At 37.4% G+C, this 14,210-nt stretch overlaps 1 protein-coding gene across 9 annotated transcripts in view; it reads right to left on the reverse strand.

The window, feature by feature from the left end:
* Positions 1 to 14,210, reverse strand: part of CNTN3 (contactin 3) — a 383,448-nt gene that overhangs the window by 104,132 nt on the left and 265,106 nt on the right. The gene's annotated exons all lie outside the window — the stretch shown is intronic.

Below are 14,210 nucleotides of genomic sequence, written 5' to 3' on the forward strand. Positions count from 1 at the left end.
AAAGCTTTGGCATCTGACTAATTAATTAAGGAAATATAACTGAGTGCTTTACATATACTTAGCACTATAAGAGAACCTGGAATTACGGGGTGAGCAACACAAAAAGTCTCCACCTTCATGGAATAATATTCCAGTGAGTAGCATAGACAACTGTAGTACCCTGTTTTCATGCTGCTGCTAAAGATATACCCAAGACTGGGTAATTTATAACAAAAAGGAGATTTAACAGACTTGCGGTTCCACGTGGCTGGGGAGGCCTCACAATCATGGTAAAAGGTGAAATGCACGTCTTACATAGTGGCAGGCAAAGAGGAAATGAGAACCAAGCGAAAGGGGTTCCCCTTATAAAACCATCAATTCTCATGAGACTTATTCACTACCACAAGAACAGTATGGGGAAACCGCCCCCGTGATTAAATCATGTCCCACCAGGTCCCTCCCACAACATGTGGGAATTATGGAAGCTACAATTTAAGATGAGATTTGGGTGGGGACACAGCCAAACCATATCAACAACAAATAAATAAGTAAAAATAAGAAGTTCTGATTTTTGAGAAGTACTCAGAAGGAGATAGACAGGGTGATACATTAGAGAGTAATTACTTTAGGAGGAAGGGTTTCTAGGATAGGGTGCATCAGAAAAGCCTCTTAGCAGTGGTGTCATTTGAATTACGAAAAAAAATGAGATGGGATTAACCTGTCATTAATCTGATCACTGTATCTTTATTGCCCTAATTTGTCTACTCATAATTATGTTCTCTTTCTTTGAATTCCTAAAATAATTACTATCCACATAATGCATTTAACACTTGAGTGTCTTTATCTTTTATGGCTCCTATTTTTGACACATGAGTGAAAATGGATGGTAAACTTCTTAAAAATATTTTCAACCCCAGTATCAGCATGGCATCATATACGCCAACTATGGTAACTAAATGCCTCCAAATTCTGGGCCATTCAGTAGAGTAAATAGGAAAAATACTGAGGACATTAGACTAGAATGAAGGATCTCAATCTGTAAAAATGTTTATTGCAAAATTTTTAGGTGTGTTTCAAAAATGTTACTACAAGAGTTTCTGTATAAAAATGTATAAGATAGATTTTGTTTTATTTATATATGCATGTGTGTATATGTGTATACATATATGTGCATATACACATATATACACACACATGTGCGTGTGTATATACACACACGTGTGTGTGTGTGTATGTGTATGTGTGTGTATATACACATACGTGTATATATCTCTCTCCATATTTTTCTCCTCCAGTAGACTATAGGAGACTGCCACCCATCACTTTATATATGTATTACTTTATAGTCCATTACTCACTTTCATTTGCATCCTGGTTACACTTCCTTCAGTGAGAAAATCATGGTGGAATTAGAGCTAGCACACAGGTTCATGATCCTGGGTACAGCTATCTATTACGGTTTGTTATGCATATGATTTTTTTAAAACTGTGTTAAGGTATATTTAAAATAAAAAGGTTTGAGAGCAATGACCTAGAAAGCTCATCAGGGAACCATGGCACTGCATGCCAACTTGAGGAACTACAGAGAAAGGTCAAAAATTCCAAGAACTTTCCTAGGAATTAAAAACAAAACAAAACAAAAAGGGACATACCTGATTCTTCTCGTGGGACCCTGAAAGTTGTAATGCATTTTGTTGCGTGTGAAATGCCTCCCATAACTTTACTGGAAAAGATAATCAAATAACTTAAAAAAATCTGTTTATACCTTAGCCTATCTGACAACAAAGATTTTCCTAATGAGCATGTAATAATAACTTAAAGAAGAAACCCTGCAGAGAAGTAAAAATAAATAAAAATTTAGGATATGGAGACTGGACGTTTTAAGGAACATGGAGAAAAAACTTAAAGACATGTGAATCTGATCACGTGATCCTGCCCTCCTCCCTCCAGCTGTCCAGGCAAACCTTGCTGAGAACCTCCTCTTTGGTGTCACATTGCCTGGGAGATACAGACTATATCCTAAGCCTGAACCATATCCTCACATCAGGACCTCTGCCTCTCTCTAACTTCATATGGCTTCATGAATTCTTTTCCTTGCTTGCTTTTCTCCAATCACACAAGCCTTCTTTTAATGGCTTTTTTGCTTCTTTTTGTCTCAGGGCCTTTATAAAAACTATTTCCTCTCTCTGGTTGACCTGTATTCATCCTTCAGACTTACTTTCCTGAAACCATGAGTTAGATTCGATTTTCCTGTATTTGATCAAAACATTCTCTGTGCTTTCTTCATAGCACCCATCGAGTGTCCAATTACATATTTGTGTTCTTATTTGACAAATATTTTTCTCCTCCAGTAGACTGTAGGCTCTCTGGAGGAAAGGACAATATCTAGCTCACTCACCACTAAATTTTTAGACCCTTGAAAAGTGTCTGGTACAGAGTAGACATTCAAAAATAAAACTTGTTGAATGAGTAAATGACCGTATGCCTTTAGAGAGTCACTGTAAAGGAGTTGGGGCTAGTGAAGCTGGGTTGCAAGGCACTGACACCTTATAAATAATAAGCAAATAGATTCAGAAAGTGTGCAGACTAATACAAACACACACACATATATGTGTGAACTAATTGGATACAGATAGATAGATAGATAGATAGATAGATAGATAGATAGATAGCCAGCCAGCCCTCCATATCTGCGGTTTCTGCATCTGCAGATTCTGTAGATTCAACCAACCACAGATAGAATATATTTTAAAATAAACAGATAATAACAATACAGCAATAAAAAAGTACAAGTGACAGAACAATACGGTATAACAACTGTTTACACAGCACTTACATAGTAGTAGGTATTGTAAGTAGAGACTATTTAAAGTATATGGGAGGATATGCATAGGTTGTATGCAAAAGCCAAGCTATTTTGTGTAAGGGCTTGAGCATCCATGGGGGTCTGGTGGATATCAAGGAAATACTATGTACACATATGTAGGTATGTTGTTTACATATATGTAGCAAAAAGATAAGGCAATAGAAGACTGAATAAAGAGAATTTAGAAATGCCTTTCTCAGGACAAGAGAACTGAGAATATGCTTGTACTTGTTAGAGAATAAGCAAACAGAGAGGGAGAGACTGAAGATAATGGGATGGAAAAAAAGAGAGAGGAAACTGTCAGAGAAGTCTTGGAGGAAAGAGAGAGCATGATTAAGAGCCATGTTCCCAACCCATCTGATCACTAATCCCATCAGTAAAATTTTGGGGCCATGACACCCAAAGAGAATGATACTTGATTTATAGTGTTGCTCAGGAAATTTTACCTATCATTGTTATTAAAAAGAAAATGCAGATGTGATGGAGAATTTTAATATGCAAAGACCAGAAGATGGCAGATTATATCAGAAGTTTGGGAAGATACTTAAATAATAAGGCAAATTAATCTGCCCTAAATTATAGGTTAGAGATAGAATGGGAAGCTTCAAGAAGCTGGGGATCTACCACTTCTATGATTAGTAAGCCTTAAAACAAAGTAAAAATGCCTCTTGTTGACTGAACATTATTGAACTTAAATTGATATTTTCTGATTTGGAAACTACAAAACAGAGGTAGGTAATTTCAGGTATCTTCTATGCAATGAATTAGTGTAACAGCTAAGTTTCCACTACAAATACAGAAGTGCTAGGAATAGAGGAAGAACTAGAAATCCTTTGGTGTATTAGGTTTAGTAACTTTAATTAAGCAAACTTCAAGTCAAGCAAATCATGCCCATGTTGAAATGAGACAAAACCTAACACCTTCGGAATCACACAAAGACTTCAAAGCAAACATATTGACTCTCAAAGAATGCAAACTGTATGTATATTGTAAAAATTTGAACTACTTGGATATTTTCTTCCTAAATTGGTTCTTCCAGTAAGTTCTAAGAGGCCCACAGGACATTCGCACAACATAAAAATAAACAATATTCAGTAAATGAATGGAGTAATTGTTTCTCAACAGAAAACCTTCAATAACCCACGCTTCCCTACAGAGATTCAAAGTGAAAATTTTATACCACTTCACTATAAATGAATTTGCTTTCTAAGCTTTCTGAGAACAGGTTTATCTGCAAATGCGTAGAGCTGAAAATGTAGATAACGATGAGTGACTCCTGTCTTGGCACAAAACGTTAAATAACAATTTATGAAATTAACATTCAGTGCTCCAGTTTGCTTAGGGAAATGTGCAATTTAAATCACTGTGGCATTTTAACTCCTTGATCAGTTTTATAATATACCTTTATTTGTACCTTTTTATTGGTACTTCCTTTTGTAGTAGGAGGTTAATTATTTCACTTAACTTTGTGCAGTCTATGGTTAGTTTGGGATAAGTAAATGTAATTGCTCTAAGCTGCTCTAATGGCTCATGTTGTAATTATAGTGATGGCATTAAATTTATGACTGTTAAAAAACTTTGTTTGTTCATAAAGTATACTGTTGTCTAGACAACACTGACCTGTACTTTATGATGACATTTAAGCATCTATAATAATGCAGTGTGTTTTATAATGGAAAAAGTCTGAAGCATTATGGATGGCAAAGCAGGATTTCTGAAAGTATTGTTTTTCCTTGCCTATATTCTTTTGATCATTACGGTAATTTATTCAACTTGAATTTTAACAAACACACTGCAACTCTACATTTTCTCAGGAAGCATATCTCAGTGGAGTTGCAATCACATGAGATCATAATGATTAAACTGCTGTGTAGAAAACAACAAGGCTATTTTAGATGGTACTTTCTGAGTACATATTCTAAGAGATGGATGCTTACATTACATGTAAGACAAAAGTACTCACAATGCATATATTACAGGATAAATAATGACAGTTAAGAAAAGCAAATACACATTGATGAAAATGTATGAGAAAATAAACATGAGAGAAAAAGAGCATAGAGTATATGTTCTCATTTACAACTGTATATGTTTTCATTTACAAGTGCTCTCACCCCCACGTTATTGGTGAAATAACTGCTCCCCCTTGAGTTCAAAGATAACCTGCAAACAGTATTTAGGAAAATAGTATTAGCGTTTTTATTCTTCTACCTATCCTATTATGGGCTTTCATGTTATAAATTCAACAGTGTTAGTATAGTGATTTGTTGGTTAGTAAATCTCCAAGGAAAGGAAAAGCAGCATGGAGGAGATCAGCAGTTAATTATCCTAACTTTGAGTAAGTACCAGGCTAATAACAAGCAGCTCTGTGATTCTGTTGAACATACACATTCTATGGAACAGACACCTAGAGAAGATGGACCTTGGCTCCACTCTATAACCTAGGGAAAGATAATGAATTCATATCATGTAACAGGTCCACATAAGTTAAAAGTCAACAATAAAGGAACATTTTCACTTCTATAAAATGTTGCTAAACGCATATTAACATGACAAATATATTTAGAGCTAAAATCACTTTTATGACAATGACTGAATAGTTTTTCCTACTAAAATGGACTCAAATCAATAGAAGAAAAGACCCCTATAAGGGGATTTCCAGTCTAAATGATTATATACAACTATCATCTAAGTAATTCATAAGGCCCAGGCAATACTCTCATCTGAAACATTTGCGTTGTTTTCCAAAGGAGTCTTTGGAAAAATTATAAATACTCAGACGCACGAAGTAGTAACACAAACAAACGAAAACAGACAAATGAGACAAATAATTCTCTGATGTCTTATATATTAAAAGAAAACTTCAAAGGGGATATTATTAAGGTTCACAGGCCCCTCATACTTGACACTATTCTTCTATGCCTCAGAGAGAGTTATATGAGTCTAACCAGGGAAAATAAAAATGTCGGCTTTATTAGTTGTATTACAGATAAAGGTGATGCAAAACTGCTTAGATGAGCGACAATGGTTTCCTGATATTTCACTCCAGAATTAGGCAGGCTTAGCCTTCCTGGCACAGGCAGACCACCTCAGGCCCTCCCCACAAGGGCAAGCCCCATTATTGCGTGGTAAAGAGAACAGCAAAATACATCCACTCTCTATGTGCAGCAAACACCAAACAGAAAGAAGGGGAAAAGTTGAGCTAGAGTGTCAGGGTCTTCTACAGAAATTTAGGAGACAGACACTTTCTCTGGGGAGTCATTAGAGAAAGATCCAAATGTTACTCCAGTGATTGTCCTTCTACTTAGAGACTAGAAGCCCTGGAATGGAAGTCATTCCACACTAATGTCAAAGTGCAAGATACCTGCATTTTATGCATAAGGGGAATCTCTTCACCTCAAGGTATGTAGAGGATGCTGAATATTTTTTGGCTGTCCAGAATTGATTCCTCATTCTTTGGCAACTAACATTGATCTTCCTTGAGGAATTCTCTGCCCCTATTGAATGCAGTCTTGGTAGGGCTATGAATCATGGTGTCTTGTCCTATCCTAGCCATGGGCTAGACATATAAGTTGGTATTTTTGAAACTTGACTGTGTACCAGTTACCTAGCGGATTCTTTAAAATGCCCACTGCCAGGCCCACCATCAGATTAGGTCTGGGATAGGGCATAAGGATTTGCATTTTTATCACATTCTAAGGTGATACTGGTGCTGCTGATACAGGGACTGCGCTTTGAGAGAAAACGTTCTAAGCTATGTCCATTGGACTCTCCCTCTTCAGACTCTGATTTACAACAAAAAGACCAAAATAATCATTAGTTCACTCATCCCAGCACTTGCTCCAACAAGATGGTACAATGCCTGCTGCCAAGATTTCTGGAGCCAGTTTCCTATACATTCTTAAGTTAGGTTGTTTCTTAGCTAATAATTGTTTGTAATATCCTTAACTCTCAGCTAGAGTTCACAAACCCTTAAAGGATACAGATTATGAAATGTTGGTGCTTTGTACATAGTAGTTTTTTTCGATAAATATTTGTTGTCTCAACAAATATGGAGAGTTCAGAAATAATCTTCTATGTAGAGAGGACAATGTTTTAGCACAGATCAACAGTGGACCAACTAACACCCGCCCTGCTGTTGAGTTCTTGCAAGATAGAACAGTTTTGCCCTTTTATTCCAATTCCAAAGTCATCCGCTTTTATTAATATCCATCAATATTTAAGTAGTTCATTTACAACCTTACACAGTGTTTTTTGTTTGTTTGTTTGTTTGTTTTTGAGACGGAGTCTCACTCTGTCCCCCAGGCTGGAGTACAGTGGCGTGATCTGAGCTCACTGCAAGCTCCGCCTCCCGGGTTCACGCCATTCTCCTGCTTCAGCCTCCCGGGTTCACGCCATTCTCCTGCCTCAGCCTCCCGAGTAGCTGGGACTACAGGCGCCGGACACCACGCCCAGCTAATTTCTTTTGTATTTTTAGTACAGACGGGGTTTCACCGTGTTAGCTAGGAGCTAGGATGGTCGCAATTTCCTGACCTCGTGATCCGCCCTCCTCGGCCTCCCGAAGTGCTGGGATTACAGGCGTTGAGCCACCACGCCCGGCCATTACGCAGTGTTTTTAACCTTTCTAGGACACAAGGTTCTTTGAGTACTTGAAAAATCTGGGAAATCTCTCTGTAGAACAAATGTGTGTGTGCACGTATGTATACGTATACACACACACACACACACACAAACAATAACAGTTTTCATACAACTGAGGAGGGGATCAGATCATCTAAGATATATGGGCCTCAGGTTAAGAACCTCTGCTAGCAATTCCATTCATCCAATGACGCAGAAGTAGGTTTGCAACCCCTTTGTCTTAGCTGCTTCAGTGCTAGCCTTTCTAGAAGTGCTTCATTGACATTTTCTTTTATGATGACCGTGTACATTTGAAATGGTAATGTTGCTCAAGAACCTGGGTCTTGAGTCACACATTTCTTCATACAGTATAGAGGGCTTCAATTTGCTTTCCCAGTAACATCTCAGTCCTGACAACCTGAACATTCTTGTCCCTCCTCCAAGCAGAGAGTTTATCACCAACTAGTCAAGCGCAGGTTCTGGTGGGCCAACACACCTTTCATAAGGTAATAAAACTTTAGTGCTAGTTCAATGGACTCGTTTAAGCATCTGACTCTTCATTTGCACTGCAGCACCTTCTCTGTATCTCAGGTTTTTGATTCTGAGCATAACCTTGAAATAACATCTACTCCAAGGCTTCTAAAAACATACGTGAGAAATAATGAGAAATGGTGAGAAATAATATTCATGGAAAGTTAGCTAAAAGAAATGTGGCCTATGTATTCCTCAAGAGTCTTGAGTGTTAATATTCAAAGTTACCCTTAAGTTGTGAGTGGTAAAAGAAGTAACCTTTAAAATTGATTGTATTTTACTTTAAGTATGAGGAGTATAAGTAGTACATTACTCACTGTTCTCTCTGTGGGTATCCACTGGATTTGGACACACACATAACATTTCTTGGCCAGGAGGAGTTGTGTATCTCCTTATCACATGGTTTCATTTCATCTTACAGATGATGTGGATTGTTAATTCACAGTATTTTTCTCTGTTCATTTGTTACCACAAAGCTCTCAGCCAAAATTGTGGATCTCAACTAAGTTGGTATATATTTTGTAAACTAACTTCATACATTCATTCCACAAATATTTATTAACATGGACCTTGCTCTGTCATAAACAATAAAGATTCCATGGTGAGGATTTATGCTGTTCTAAAGAAACTTACATTCTAGGCAACTGGAACACTGGCATATTTTTTCTCCTCAGTGTTCACTTTGTGTATTATTTGATAAACTGTCTCCAATTCTTTGTGAAATACGACATGATATAAGTAAATGAAATAGACTAGAAGATATAAAGTTATTAAAAGTAGGCTAGAGTAACAAAGAAATAAATACAATAACGTATAAGTTTATAAAATTATCTAAACTAAAAAAACAAGATTTTATTAAACTTTGAAATACTACTATTTTCTCAAGTAAATTCATAAATATAAGAAAAAATAAGTGTTTAAAATAATCTTTAAGCTAAAGTTAAAGGTGTCTCTTTTTTAGTATTTGAATGTAAAAGGTTAGAAAATAATCTCTCTTCTTTTCCAAAACAGGATAGATTTTTATATATTCCACCTCAATTATATATATATATATTTAGAATTTCAGACTCAAAAAGGGTCAGATACTCTCATCTTCCCATAAATACTACTCGAGCAATGCAATCTGCATTAAGACAGAATTGTAAAATACACAAATAAGATCACAAAGTGGAAAATGGGTCAAAGTACAAAATGAATTGTTTTGAGTGAGGCAGTGAGAAATTTACCTCAGTGTAACAATTCTATAGACTTTGTATAACAGATCAAAAATTGTGAGTAAGTCCTCTCCAGGGATCAGAATACAGGAGGCAGAAATCATCATTACCAATCTGCATTTTCCACAGAAGCGCAATGGAAACGGCGCTTCACTCGACATCTCATTTGACATCCATCCATCCATCCATCCATCCACTCACCTGACCTGTTTCCACGAAGGGCTTCAGGGAGGGGGAAGAACATACTAAAATATAGCACACTCCATATTTTTTAATAGAAAGCCTCAAGTAGAAATCTATAAAAAAATCAATTTTTTACATTTCTAAGAAATAGTTGCAATAAATTAAACTGGAAAATTATAAGTACTTTTAAGACATGGGAAGCTGTCCAAGAAAGAGTGAAATGCACTTCAACAAATATTTGTTGAGTACTTAAAATGCAGTAAGTGTTTTGGAAAATACAAGTATGAGTAAGAATTATTCCCACACAGGACACAGTCTAAAGGCCAAGTTGGGAGCTGTATAATTCATGCACAACAAACATAAAATGTGATCATTAGGTAGGAAATATTATGTCATAAGTACGAATTCATCCAGCTCTACCTCAAGAAGACACAGTCTCTTTTTCTCAGCTGCCACTACTGTGACCCTAAACCAAATCTCCATCTCGCTCTGTCATCCAGGTTGGAGTGCAGCAGCATGAACACAGCTCACTGCAACCTCCAATTCATGGGTTCAAGCCATCCTTCTGCCTCAGCTTCCCAAATAGCTGAAACTACCGGTGTGCACCAACATGCCTGGGTAATTTTTTACACTTTTTGCAAAATGAGCCTCACTCTGTTGCCCAAGCTGGTCTTGAACTCCTGGCCTCAAGTGATCCTCCTGCCTTGGCCTCCCAAAGTGCTGAGATTATAGGTGTGAGCCACTAAGTCCACCCCACAAGGCCTTTCTTGAAATGTACCATATAATGATAGTTTCTTTTTCTTTATGGCTAAAAAAATTTTATCTTTTCCACTTATTTATATTCTTCCTGTTCCTTATGCAAGCTCCATGAAGAAGAGACCATGTCTGTCTTATTCACTGTGGTATCCTCAGAGCCTTACACATGGCAGGACACGTGGTAGGTGTTCCAGATTGCATTTCCAAAAGGTGAACACAGTATTTCTCAACCCTCTTGCCCCACTAAATCCTTGCCACTTTCCCATTAAAAGGTTCATTGATGCATGACTAAAGAAAATGTGGTACATATGTAAACAGAATATTATTCAGCCTTAAAAAAGAAGGAGATCCCGCTATTTGTCACAACATGGATGAACCTAGAGGACATTATGTGAAATGAAGTAAACCAGACATAGGTTTGATCTCACTTATATGTGGAATGTTTTACAGTTGGAAAAAAAAAGTAGAATGGTGATTGCCTGGAGCTGGAGGATGGGGGAGATGGAGAAATGCTGGTCAAAGGACAAAGGTTCCGTTATGCAGACTGAGTAAGCTCTGGAGCTCTAGTATACAGCATGGGAATTATAGTTAATTGCACTGTATTATGTACCTGACATTGCTAAGAGAGCTGATCTTAAGTGTTCTCAACACACACACACACACAAAATGGTAACTATGTGCGGTGATAGATATGATATGATAATTAGCTTGATTGTGGTACTGACTTCACAGTGTATACATATATCAAAATATTACCTTCTGCTCCTTAAATATATGTAATTTTTACTTGTCAAGTATACCTTAATAAAACTGAGGGGGAAAAAGTAAAGTCTAACTTCTCTCCCTTTGAATTTGGATAGCCTGTGACTCACTGGTCACCAGTGGAATGCAGGGAAAGTGATGGTGTCTTCAGAGCCTAGGCAATTCAGCTTCCACCTTGCTAGCTTGAACATTCATTCTTAATGCCTTTAGCTGCCCTAGGTAGGCATTATGACTCTCGCTGAGGCCATGATAGCATAGGAAGCCTATACTCGCCCATGCGGAGAGACCACAAGCAGAGGCCTTGGGCTACATCAGAGGAGAGACTGTAATGTACACCTATCTTCCAGCTGCTGTCTCCAGCCCCCATCCCACTGCAGCCACAGGAGACACACTGAGCAAATACTGCCTTGTCAATCAATCTCTGCCGGAATGTCTGACCCATGGAAACCTTGAGAGATGATAAAATGATTGCTGCTTTACACCATTACATTGTTTTAGCAGGGCACATGGTGGCTCATGCCTGTAATCCTAGAACTTTAGAAGGCAGAAGTAGGAGGACTGCTTGAGGCCAGGAGTTTGAGACCAGCCTGGGCAACACACTGAGACCCCATCTCTATAAAAAAAAAATATAAAAATTAGCAAGGTGTGGTAGCATATGCCTGTAGTCCCAGCCACTCTGGAGGCTGAGGCAGGAGACACATGTGAGCCTAGGAATTGGAGACTGCAATGAGTTATGATCGTGTCATTGTACTCCAGTCTGGGTGACACAGCGAGACCCTGTCTCTTAAAAAAAAAAAAAGTTTTAGAGTGATTTGTTATGCAGCAAAAGTTAATGGGAACAGTAGATGTTAAATAAATATTTGAAGAATGAATGTTGAAATGAACAAACATGTACAGAGCAGAGGCTTAGGGTACAAAGAGGGATAAGGTGAAGGCTTTGCAAGAATACAGGTGAGATGGTCTTCTACACAAACAGACATAATACACTGTGTTAACTGATACTACTGAATATATAAAGAAACCAAAGTGGTAAAACATAAGAAAGAGCAATTAATCTTGCCTATTCAGCTCCAGGAAGGCTTCCCATAGCAAGTAACAATAAAGCTGGACCTTGACCGATATGTAAGGGTTTTCTAGGTTGAGAAGAAAAGACATTCCAGCCAGAGAAAACCTCAAGACTACAAATACAGAATCCAAGGAGAATTCTGCTTCTTTCTCTTCTCCTTTCTTTTCAAAATTATTCAAAAGGTAATGATATATGAACTCTTGTACTGCACCTTGATTTTGTTAAAACAGTCAATTTTCTTACTTCTAGAGAAAGCTCCTTTTCCCCCATCTTAAAAATATTAGAAGAAAAAAATGCAAAAGTAGCATGTAATGATATTGGGCGTTTCTATGATTGCGTTAACATTTTTTTCTGTGAATTTCAAGCGAGAGCAGGGAAACAGAACAGGGATTGGTCTATGGTTAAATGCATGTGGGATTTTTGGGCCTGAGTGAGAAATGCTGTATGACCAAAAGAATATGGTATGGGTAGTTACTCCCTGTAAATAAAACATTTATATTGGGCAAAGATATGAATTATTTATCCAGTTCTAACAATGAACTGGCTTGAAGTAGATTCAAATCCCCAGCACATTCAGATTCATGAACCTGCATTCCCCAAGGAAAATCACAACACTGACGAAATATATTTTAAGGTGGCCTTAACTTCTATGATCCATAAAACCAAATTTGAAATATGGATATAAGAACTGCATGGTTAGCTGCAAAATTTAGTTGATATGATTTTAGAGACCATGTGTCAGCAATCTGTTTAAAATAACATTTGGGTGGAATTTACTTAAGAAGGTTTAAATAATGTGCAATTCAGTTGATTGTTCTAAAAAAGAAAGGTCTGTACTTACCTTTCTTTTCAGCCCAGACTTATTACTCTTAAGGCATCTGAGCAACATGATGGAAACAGTTAAGTAATAATAAAAAAGACATACTAGCAGCCAACAAACATGAAAAAATGCTCAACATCACTAATTATCAGAGAAATTCAAATTAAAACCACAATGAGATACCATCTCACACCAGTCAGAATGGCTATATTAGAAAGTCAAGACATAACAGATGTTGGTGAGGGTACACAGGAAAGGGAACACATATACTGTTAGTAGGAATGTAAATTAGTTCAATCCTTATGGAGAACAGCATGGAGATTTTTCAAAGAACTAAGAACATAACTACCATCCAACTCAGCAATCCCACTACTGGGTATCTACCCAATGGAAAATAAATCACTCTAATGAAAAAGTACCTGTACTCCTATGTTTATCACAGCACTATTCCCAAGAGTAAAGTCATGGGATCAACCTAGTTGCCCATGAACAGTGTATTGGATAAAGAAAATATGGTACATATACAGCATGGAATACTATACAGCCATAAAACAGAATGAAATCATGTTATTTGCAGCCACAAGGATGCAGATGGAGGTCATTATTGTAATTAAATTAATGTAGAAACACAAAATCAAAAAAAAGCACATTCTCCCTTATAAAGTGGGAGCTAAACAATGGGTACACATGGACATAAATATGGAAACAACAGACCTTGGGGACTCCAAAAGCGGGGAGGAAAGCAGGGAGACCAGGATTGAAAAACCATGTTTTCATAGGGTACCATGTTCACTATATTTGGGTGATGGGTTCAATAGAGGCCCAAACCCCAGCACTATACAATATGCCCTTGTAACAAACCTGCACATTTGCCCTCTGAACCTACAATTAAGTAAGTAAAGACATAAGTAGATAAATAAATACATGAAAGTCATATTAACAGCATCAGAAACCTTTTGCTGAGCATCTACAGAGAAGTCATTATAGCAGATACTTTACACACATTATTCTGATCTTTGCAATCCACTGAGTTTTAAAAAGGTGGGGGGGTCCCACAGAATGTGAGAGAAACGGGGCAGCAACAAAGTTGGAAATAATTTGTCCACAGGAAACCTTCGGTTTATCTGCCTATCAGGGAAACCAATTTCTTTAACTCATCCCTCACTAAGAGTGTGTGCCACACAAATGCCACCCACGAGGCTGACTAACTCTGTTTAAGGATTCCTGGCCTCATTTTCCAGTAAGGAAGCCAAGGCTCAGGAATTATGTAACTTGTCTAACACCCCATAGGTGGCAAGTGACACAGCCAAGATCTGACCCACATCTTTCTGATTTCCATGCTTTGCCCTTTCCATATGCTAAAATTAAAGAAGCAAGTAAAACGTATGTTTAACTTCATCTGACACAGTGAAT

Source organism: Gorilla gorilla, chromosome 2 (assembly GCF_029281585.2).
Source record: "Gorilla gorilla gorilla isolate KB3781 chromosome 2, NHGRI_mGorGor1-v2.1_pri, whole genome shotgun sequence".
NCBI lineage: Eukaryota > Metazoa > Chordata > Mammalia > Primates > Hominidae > Gorilla > Gorilla gorilla.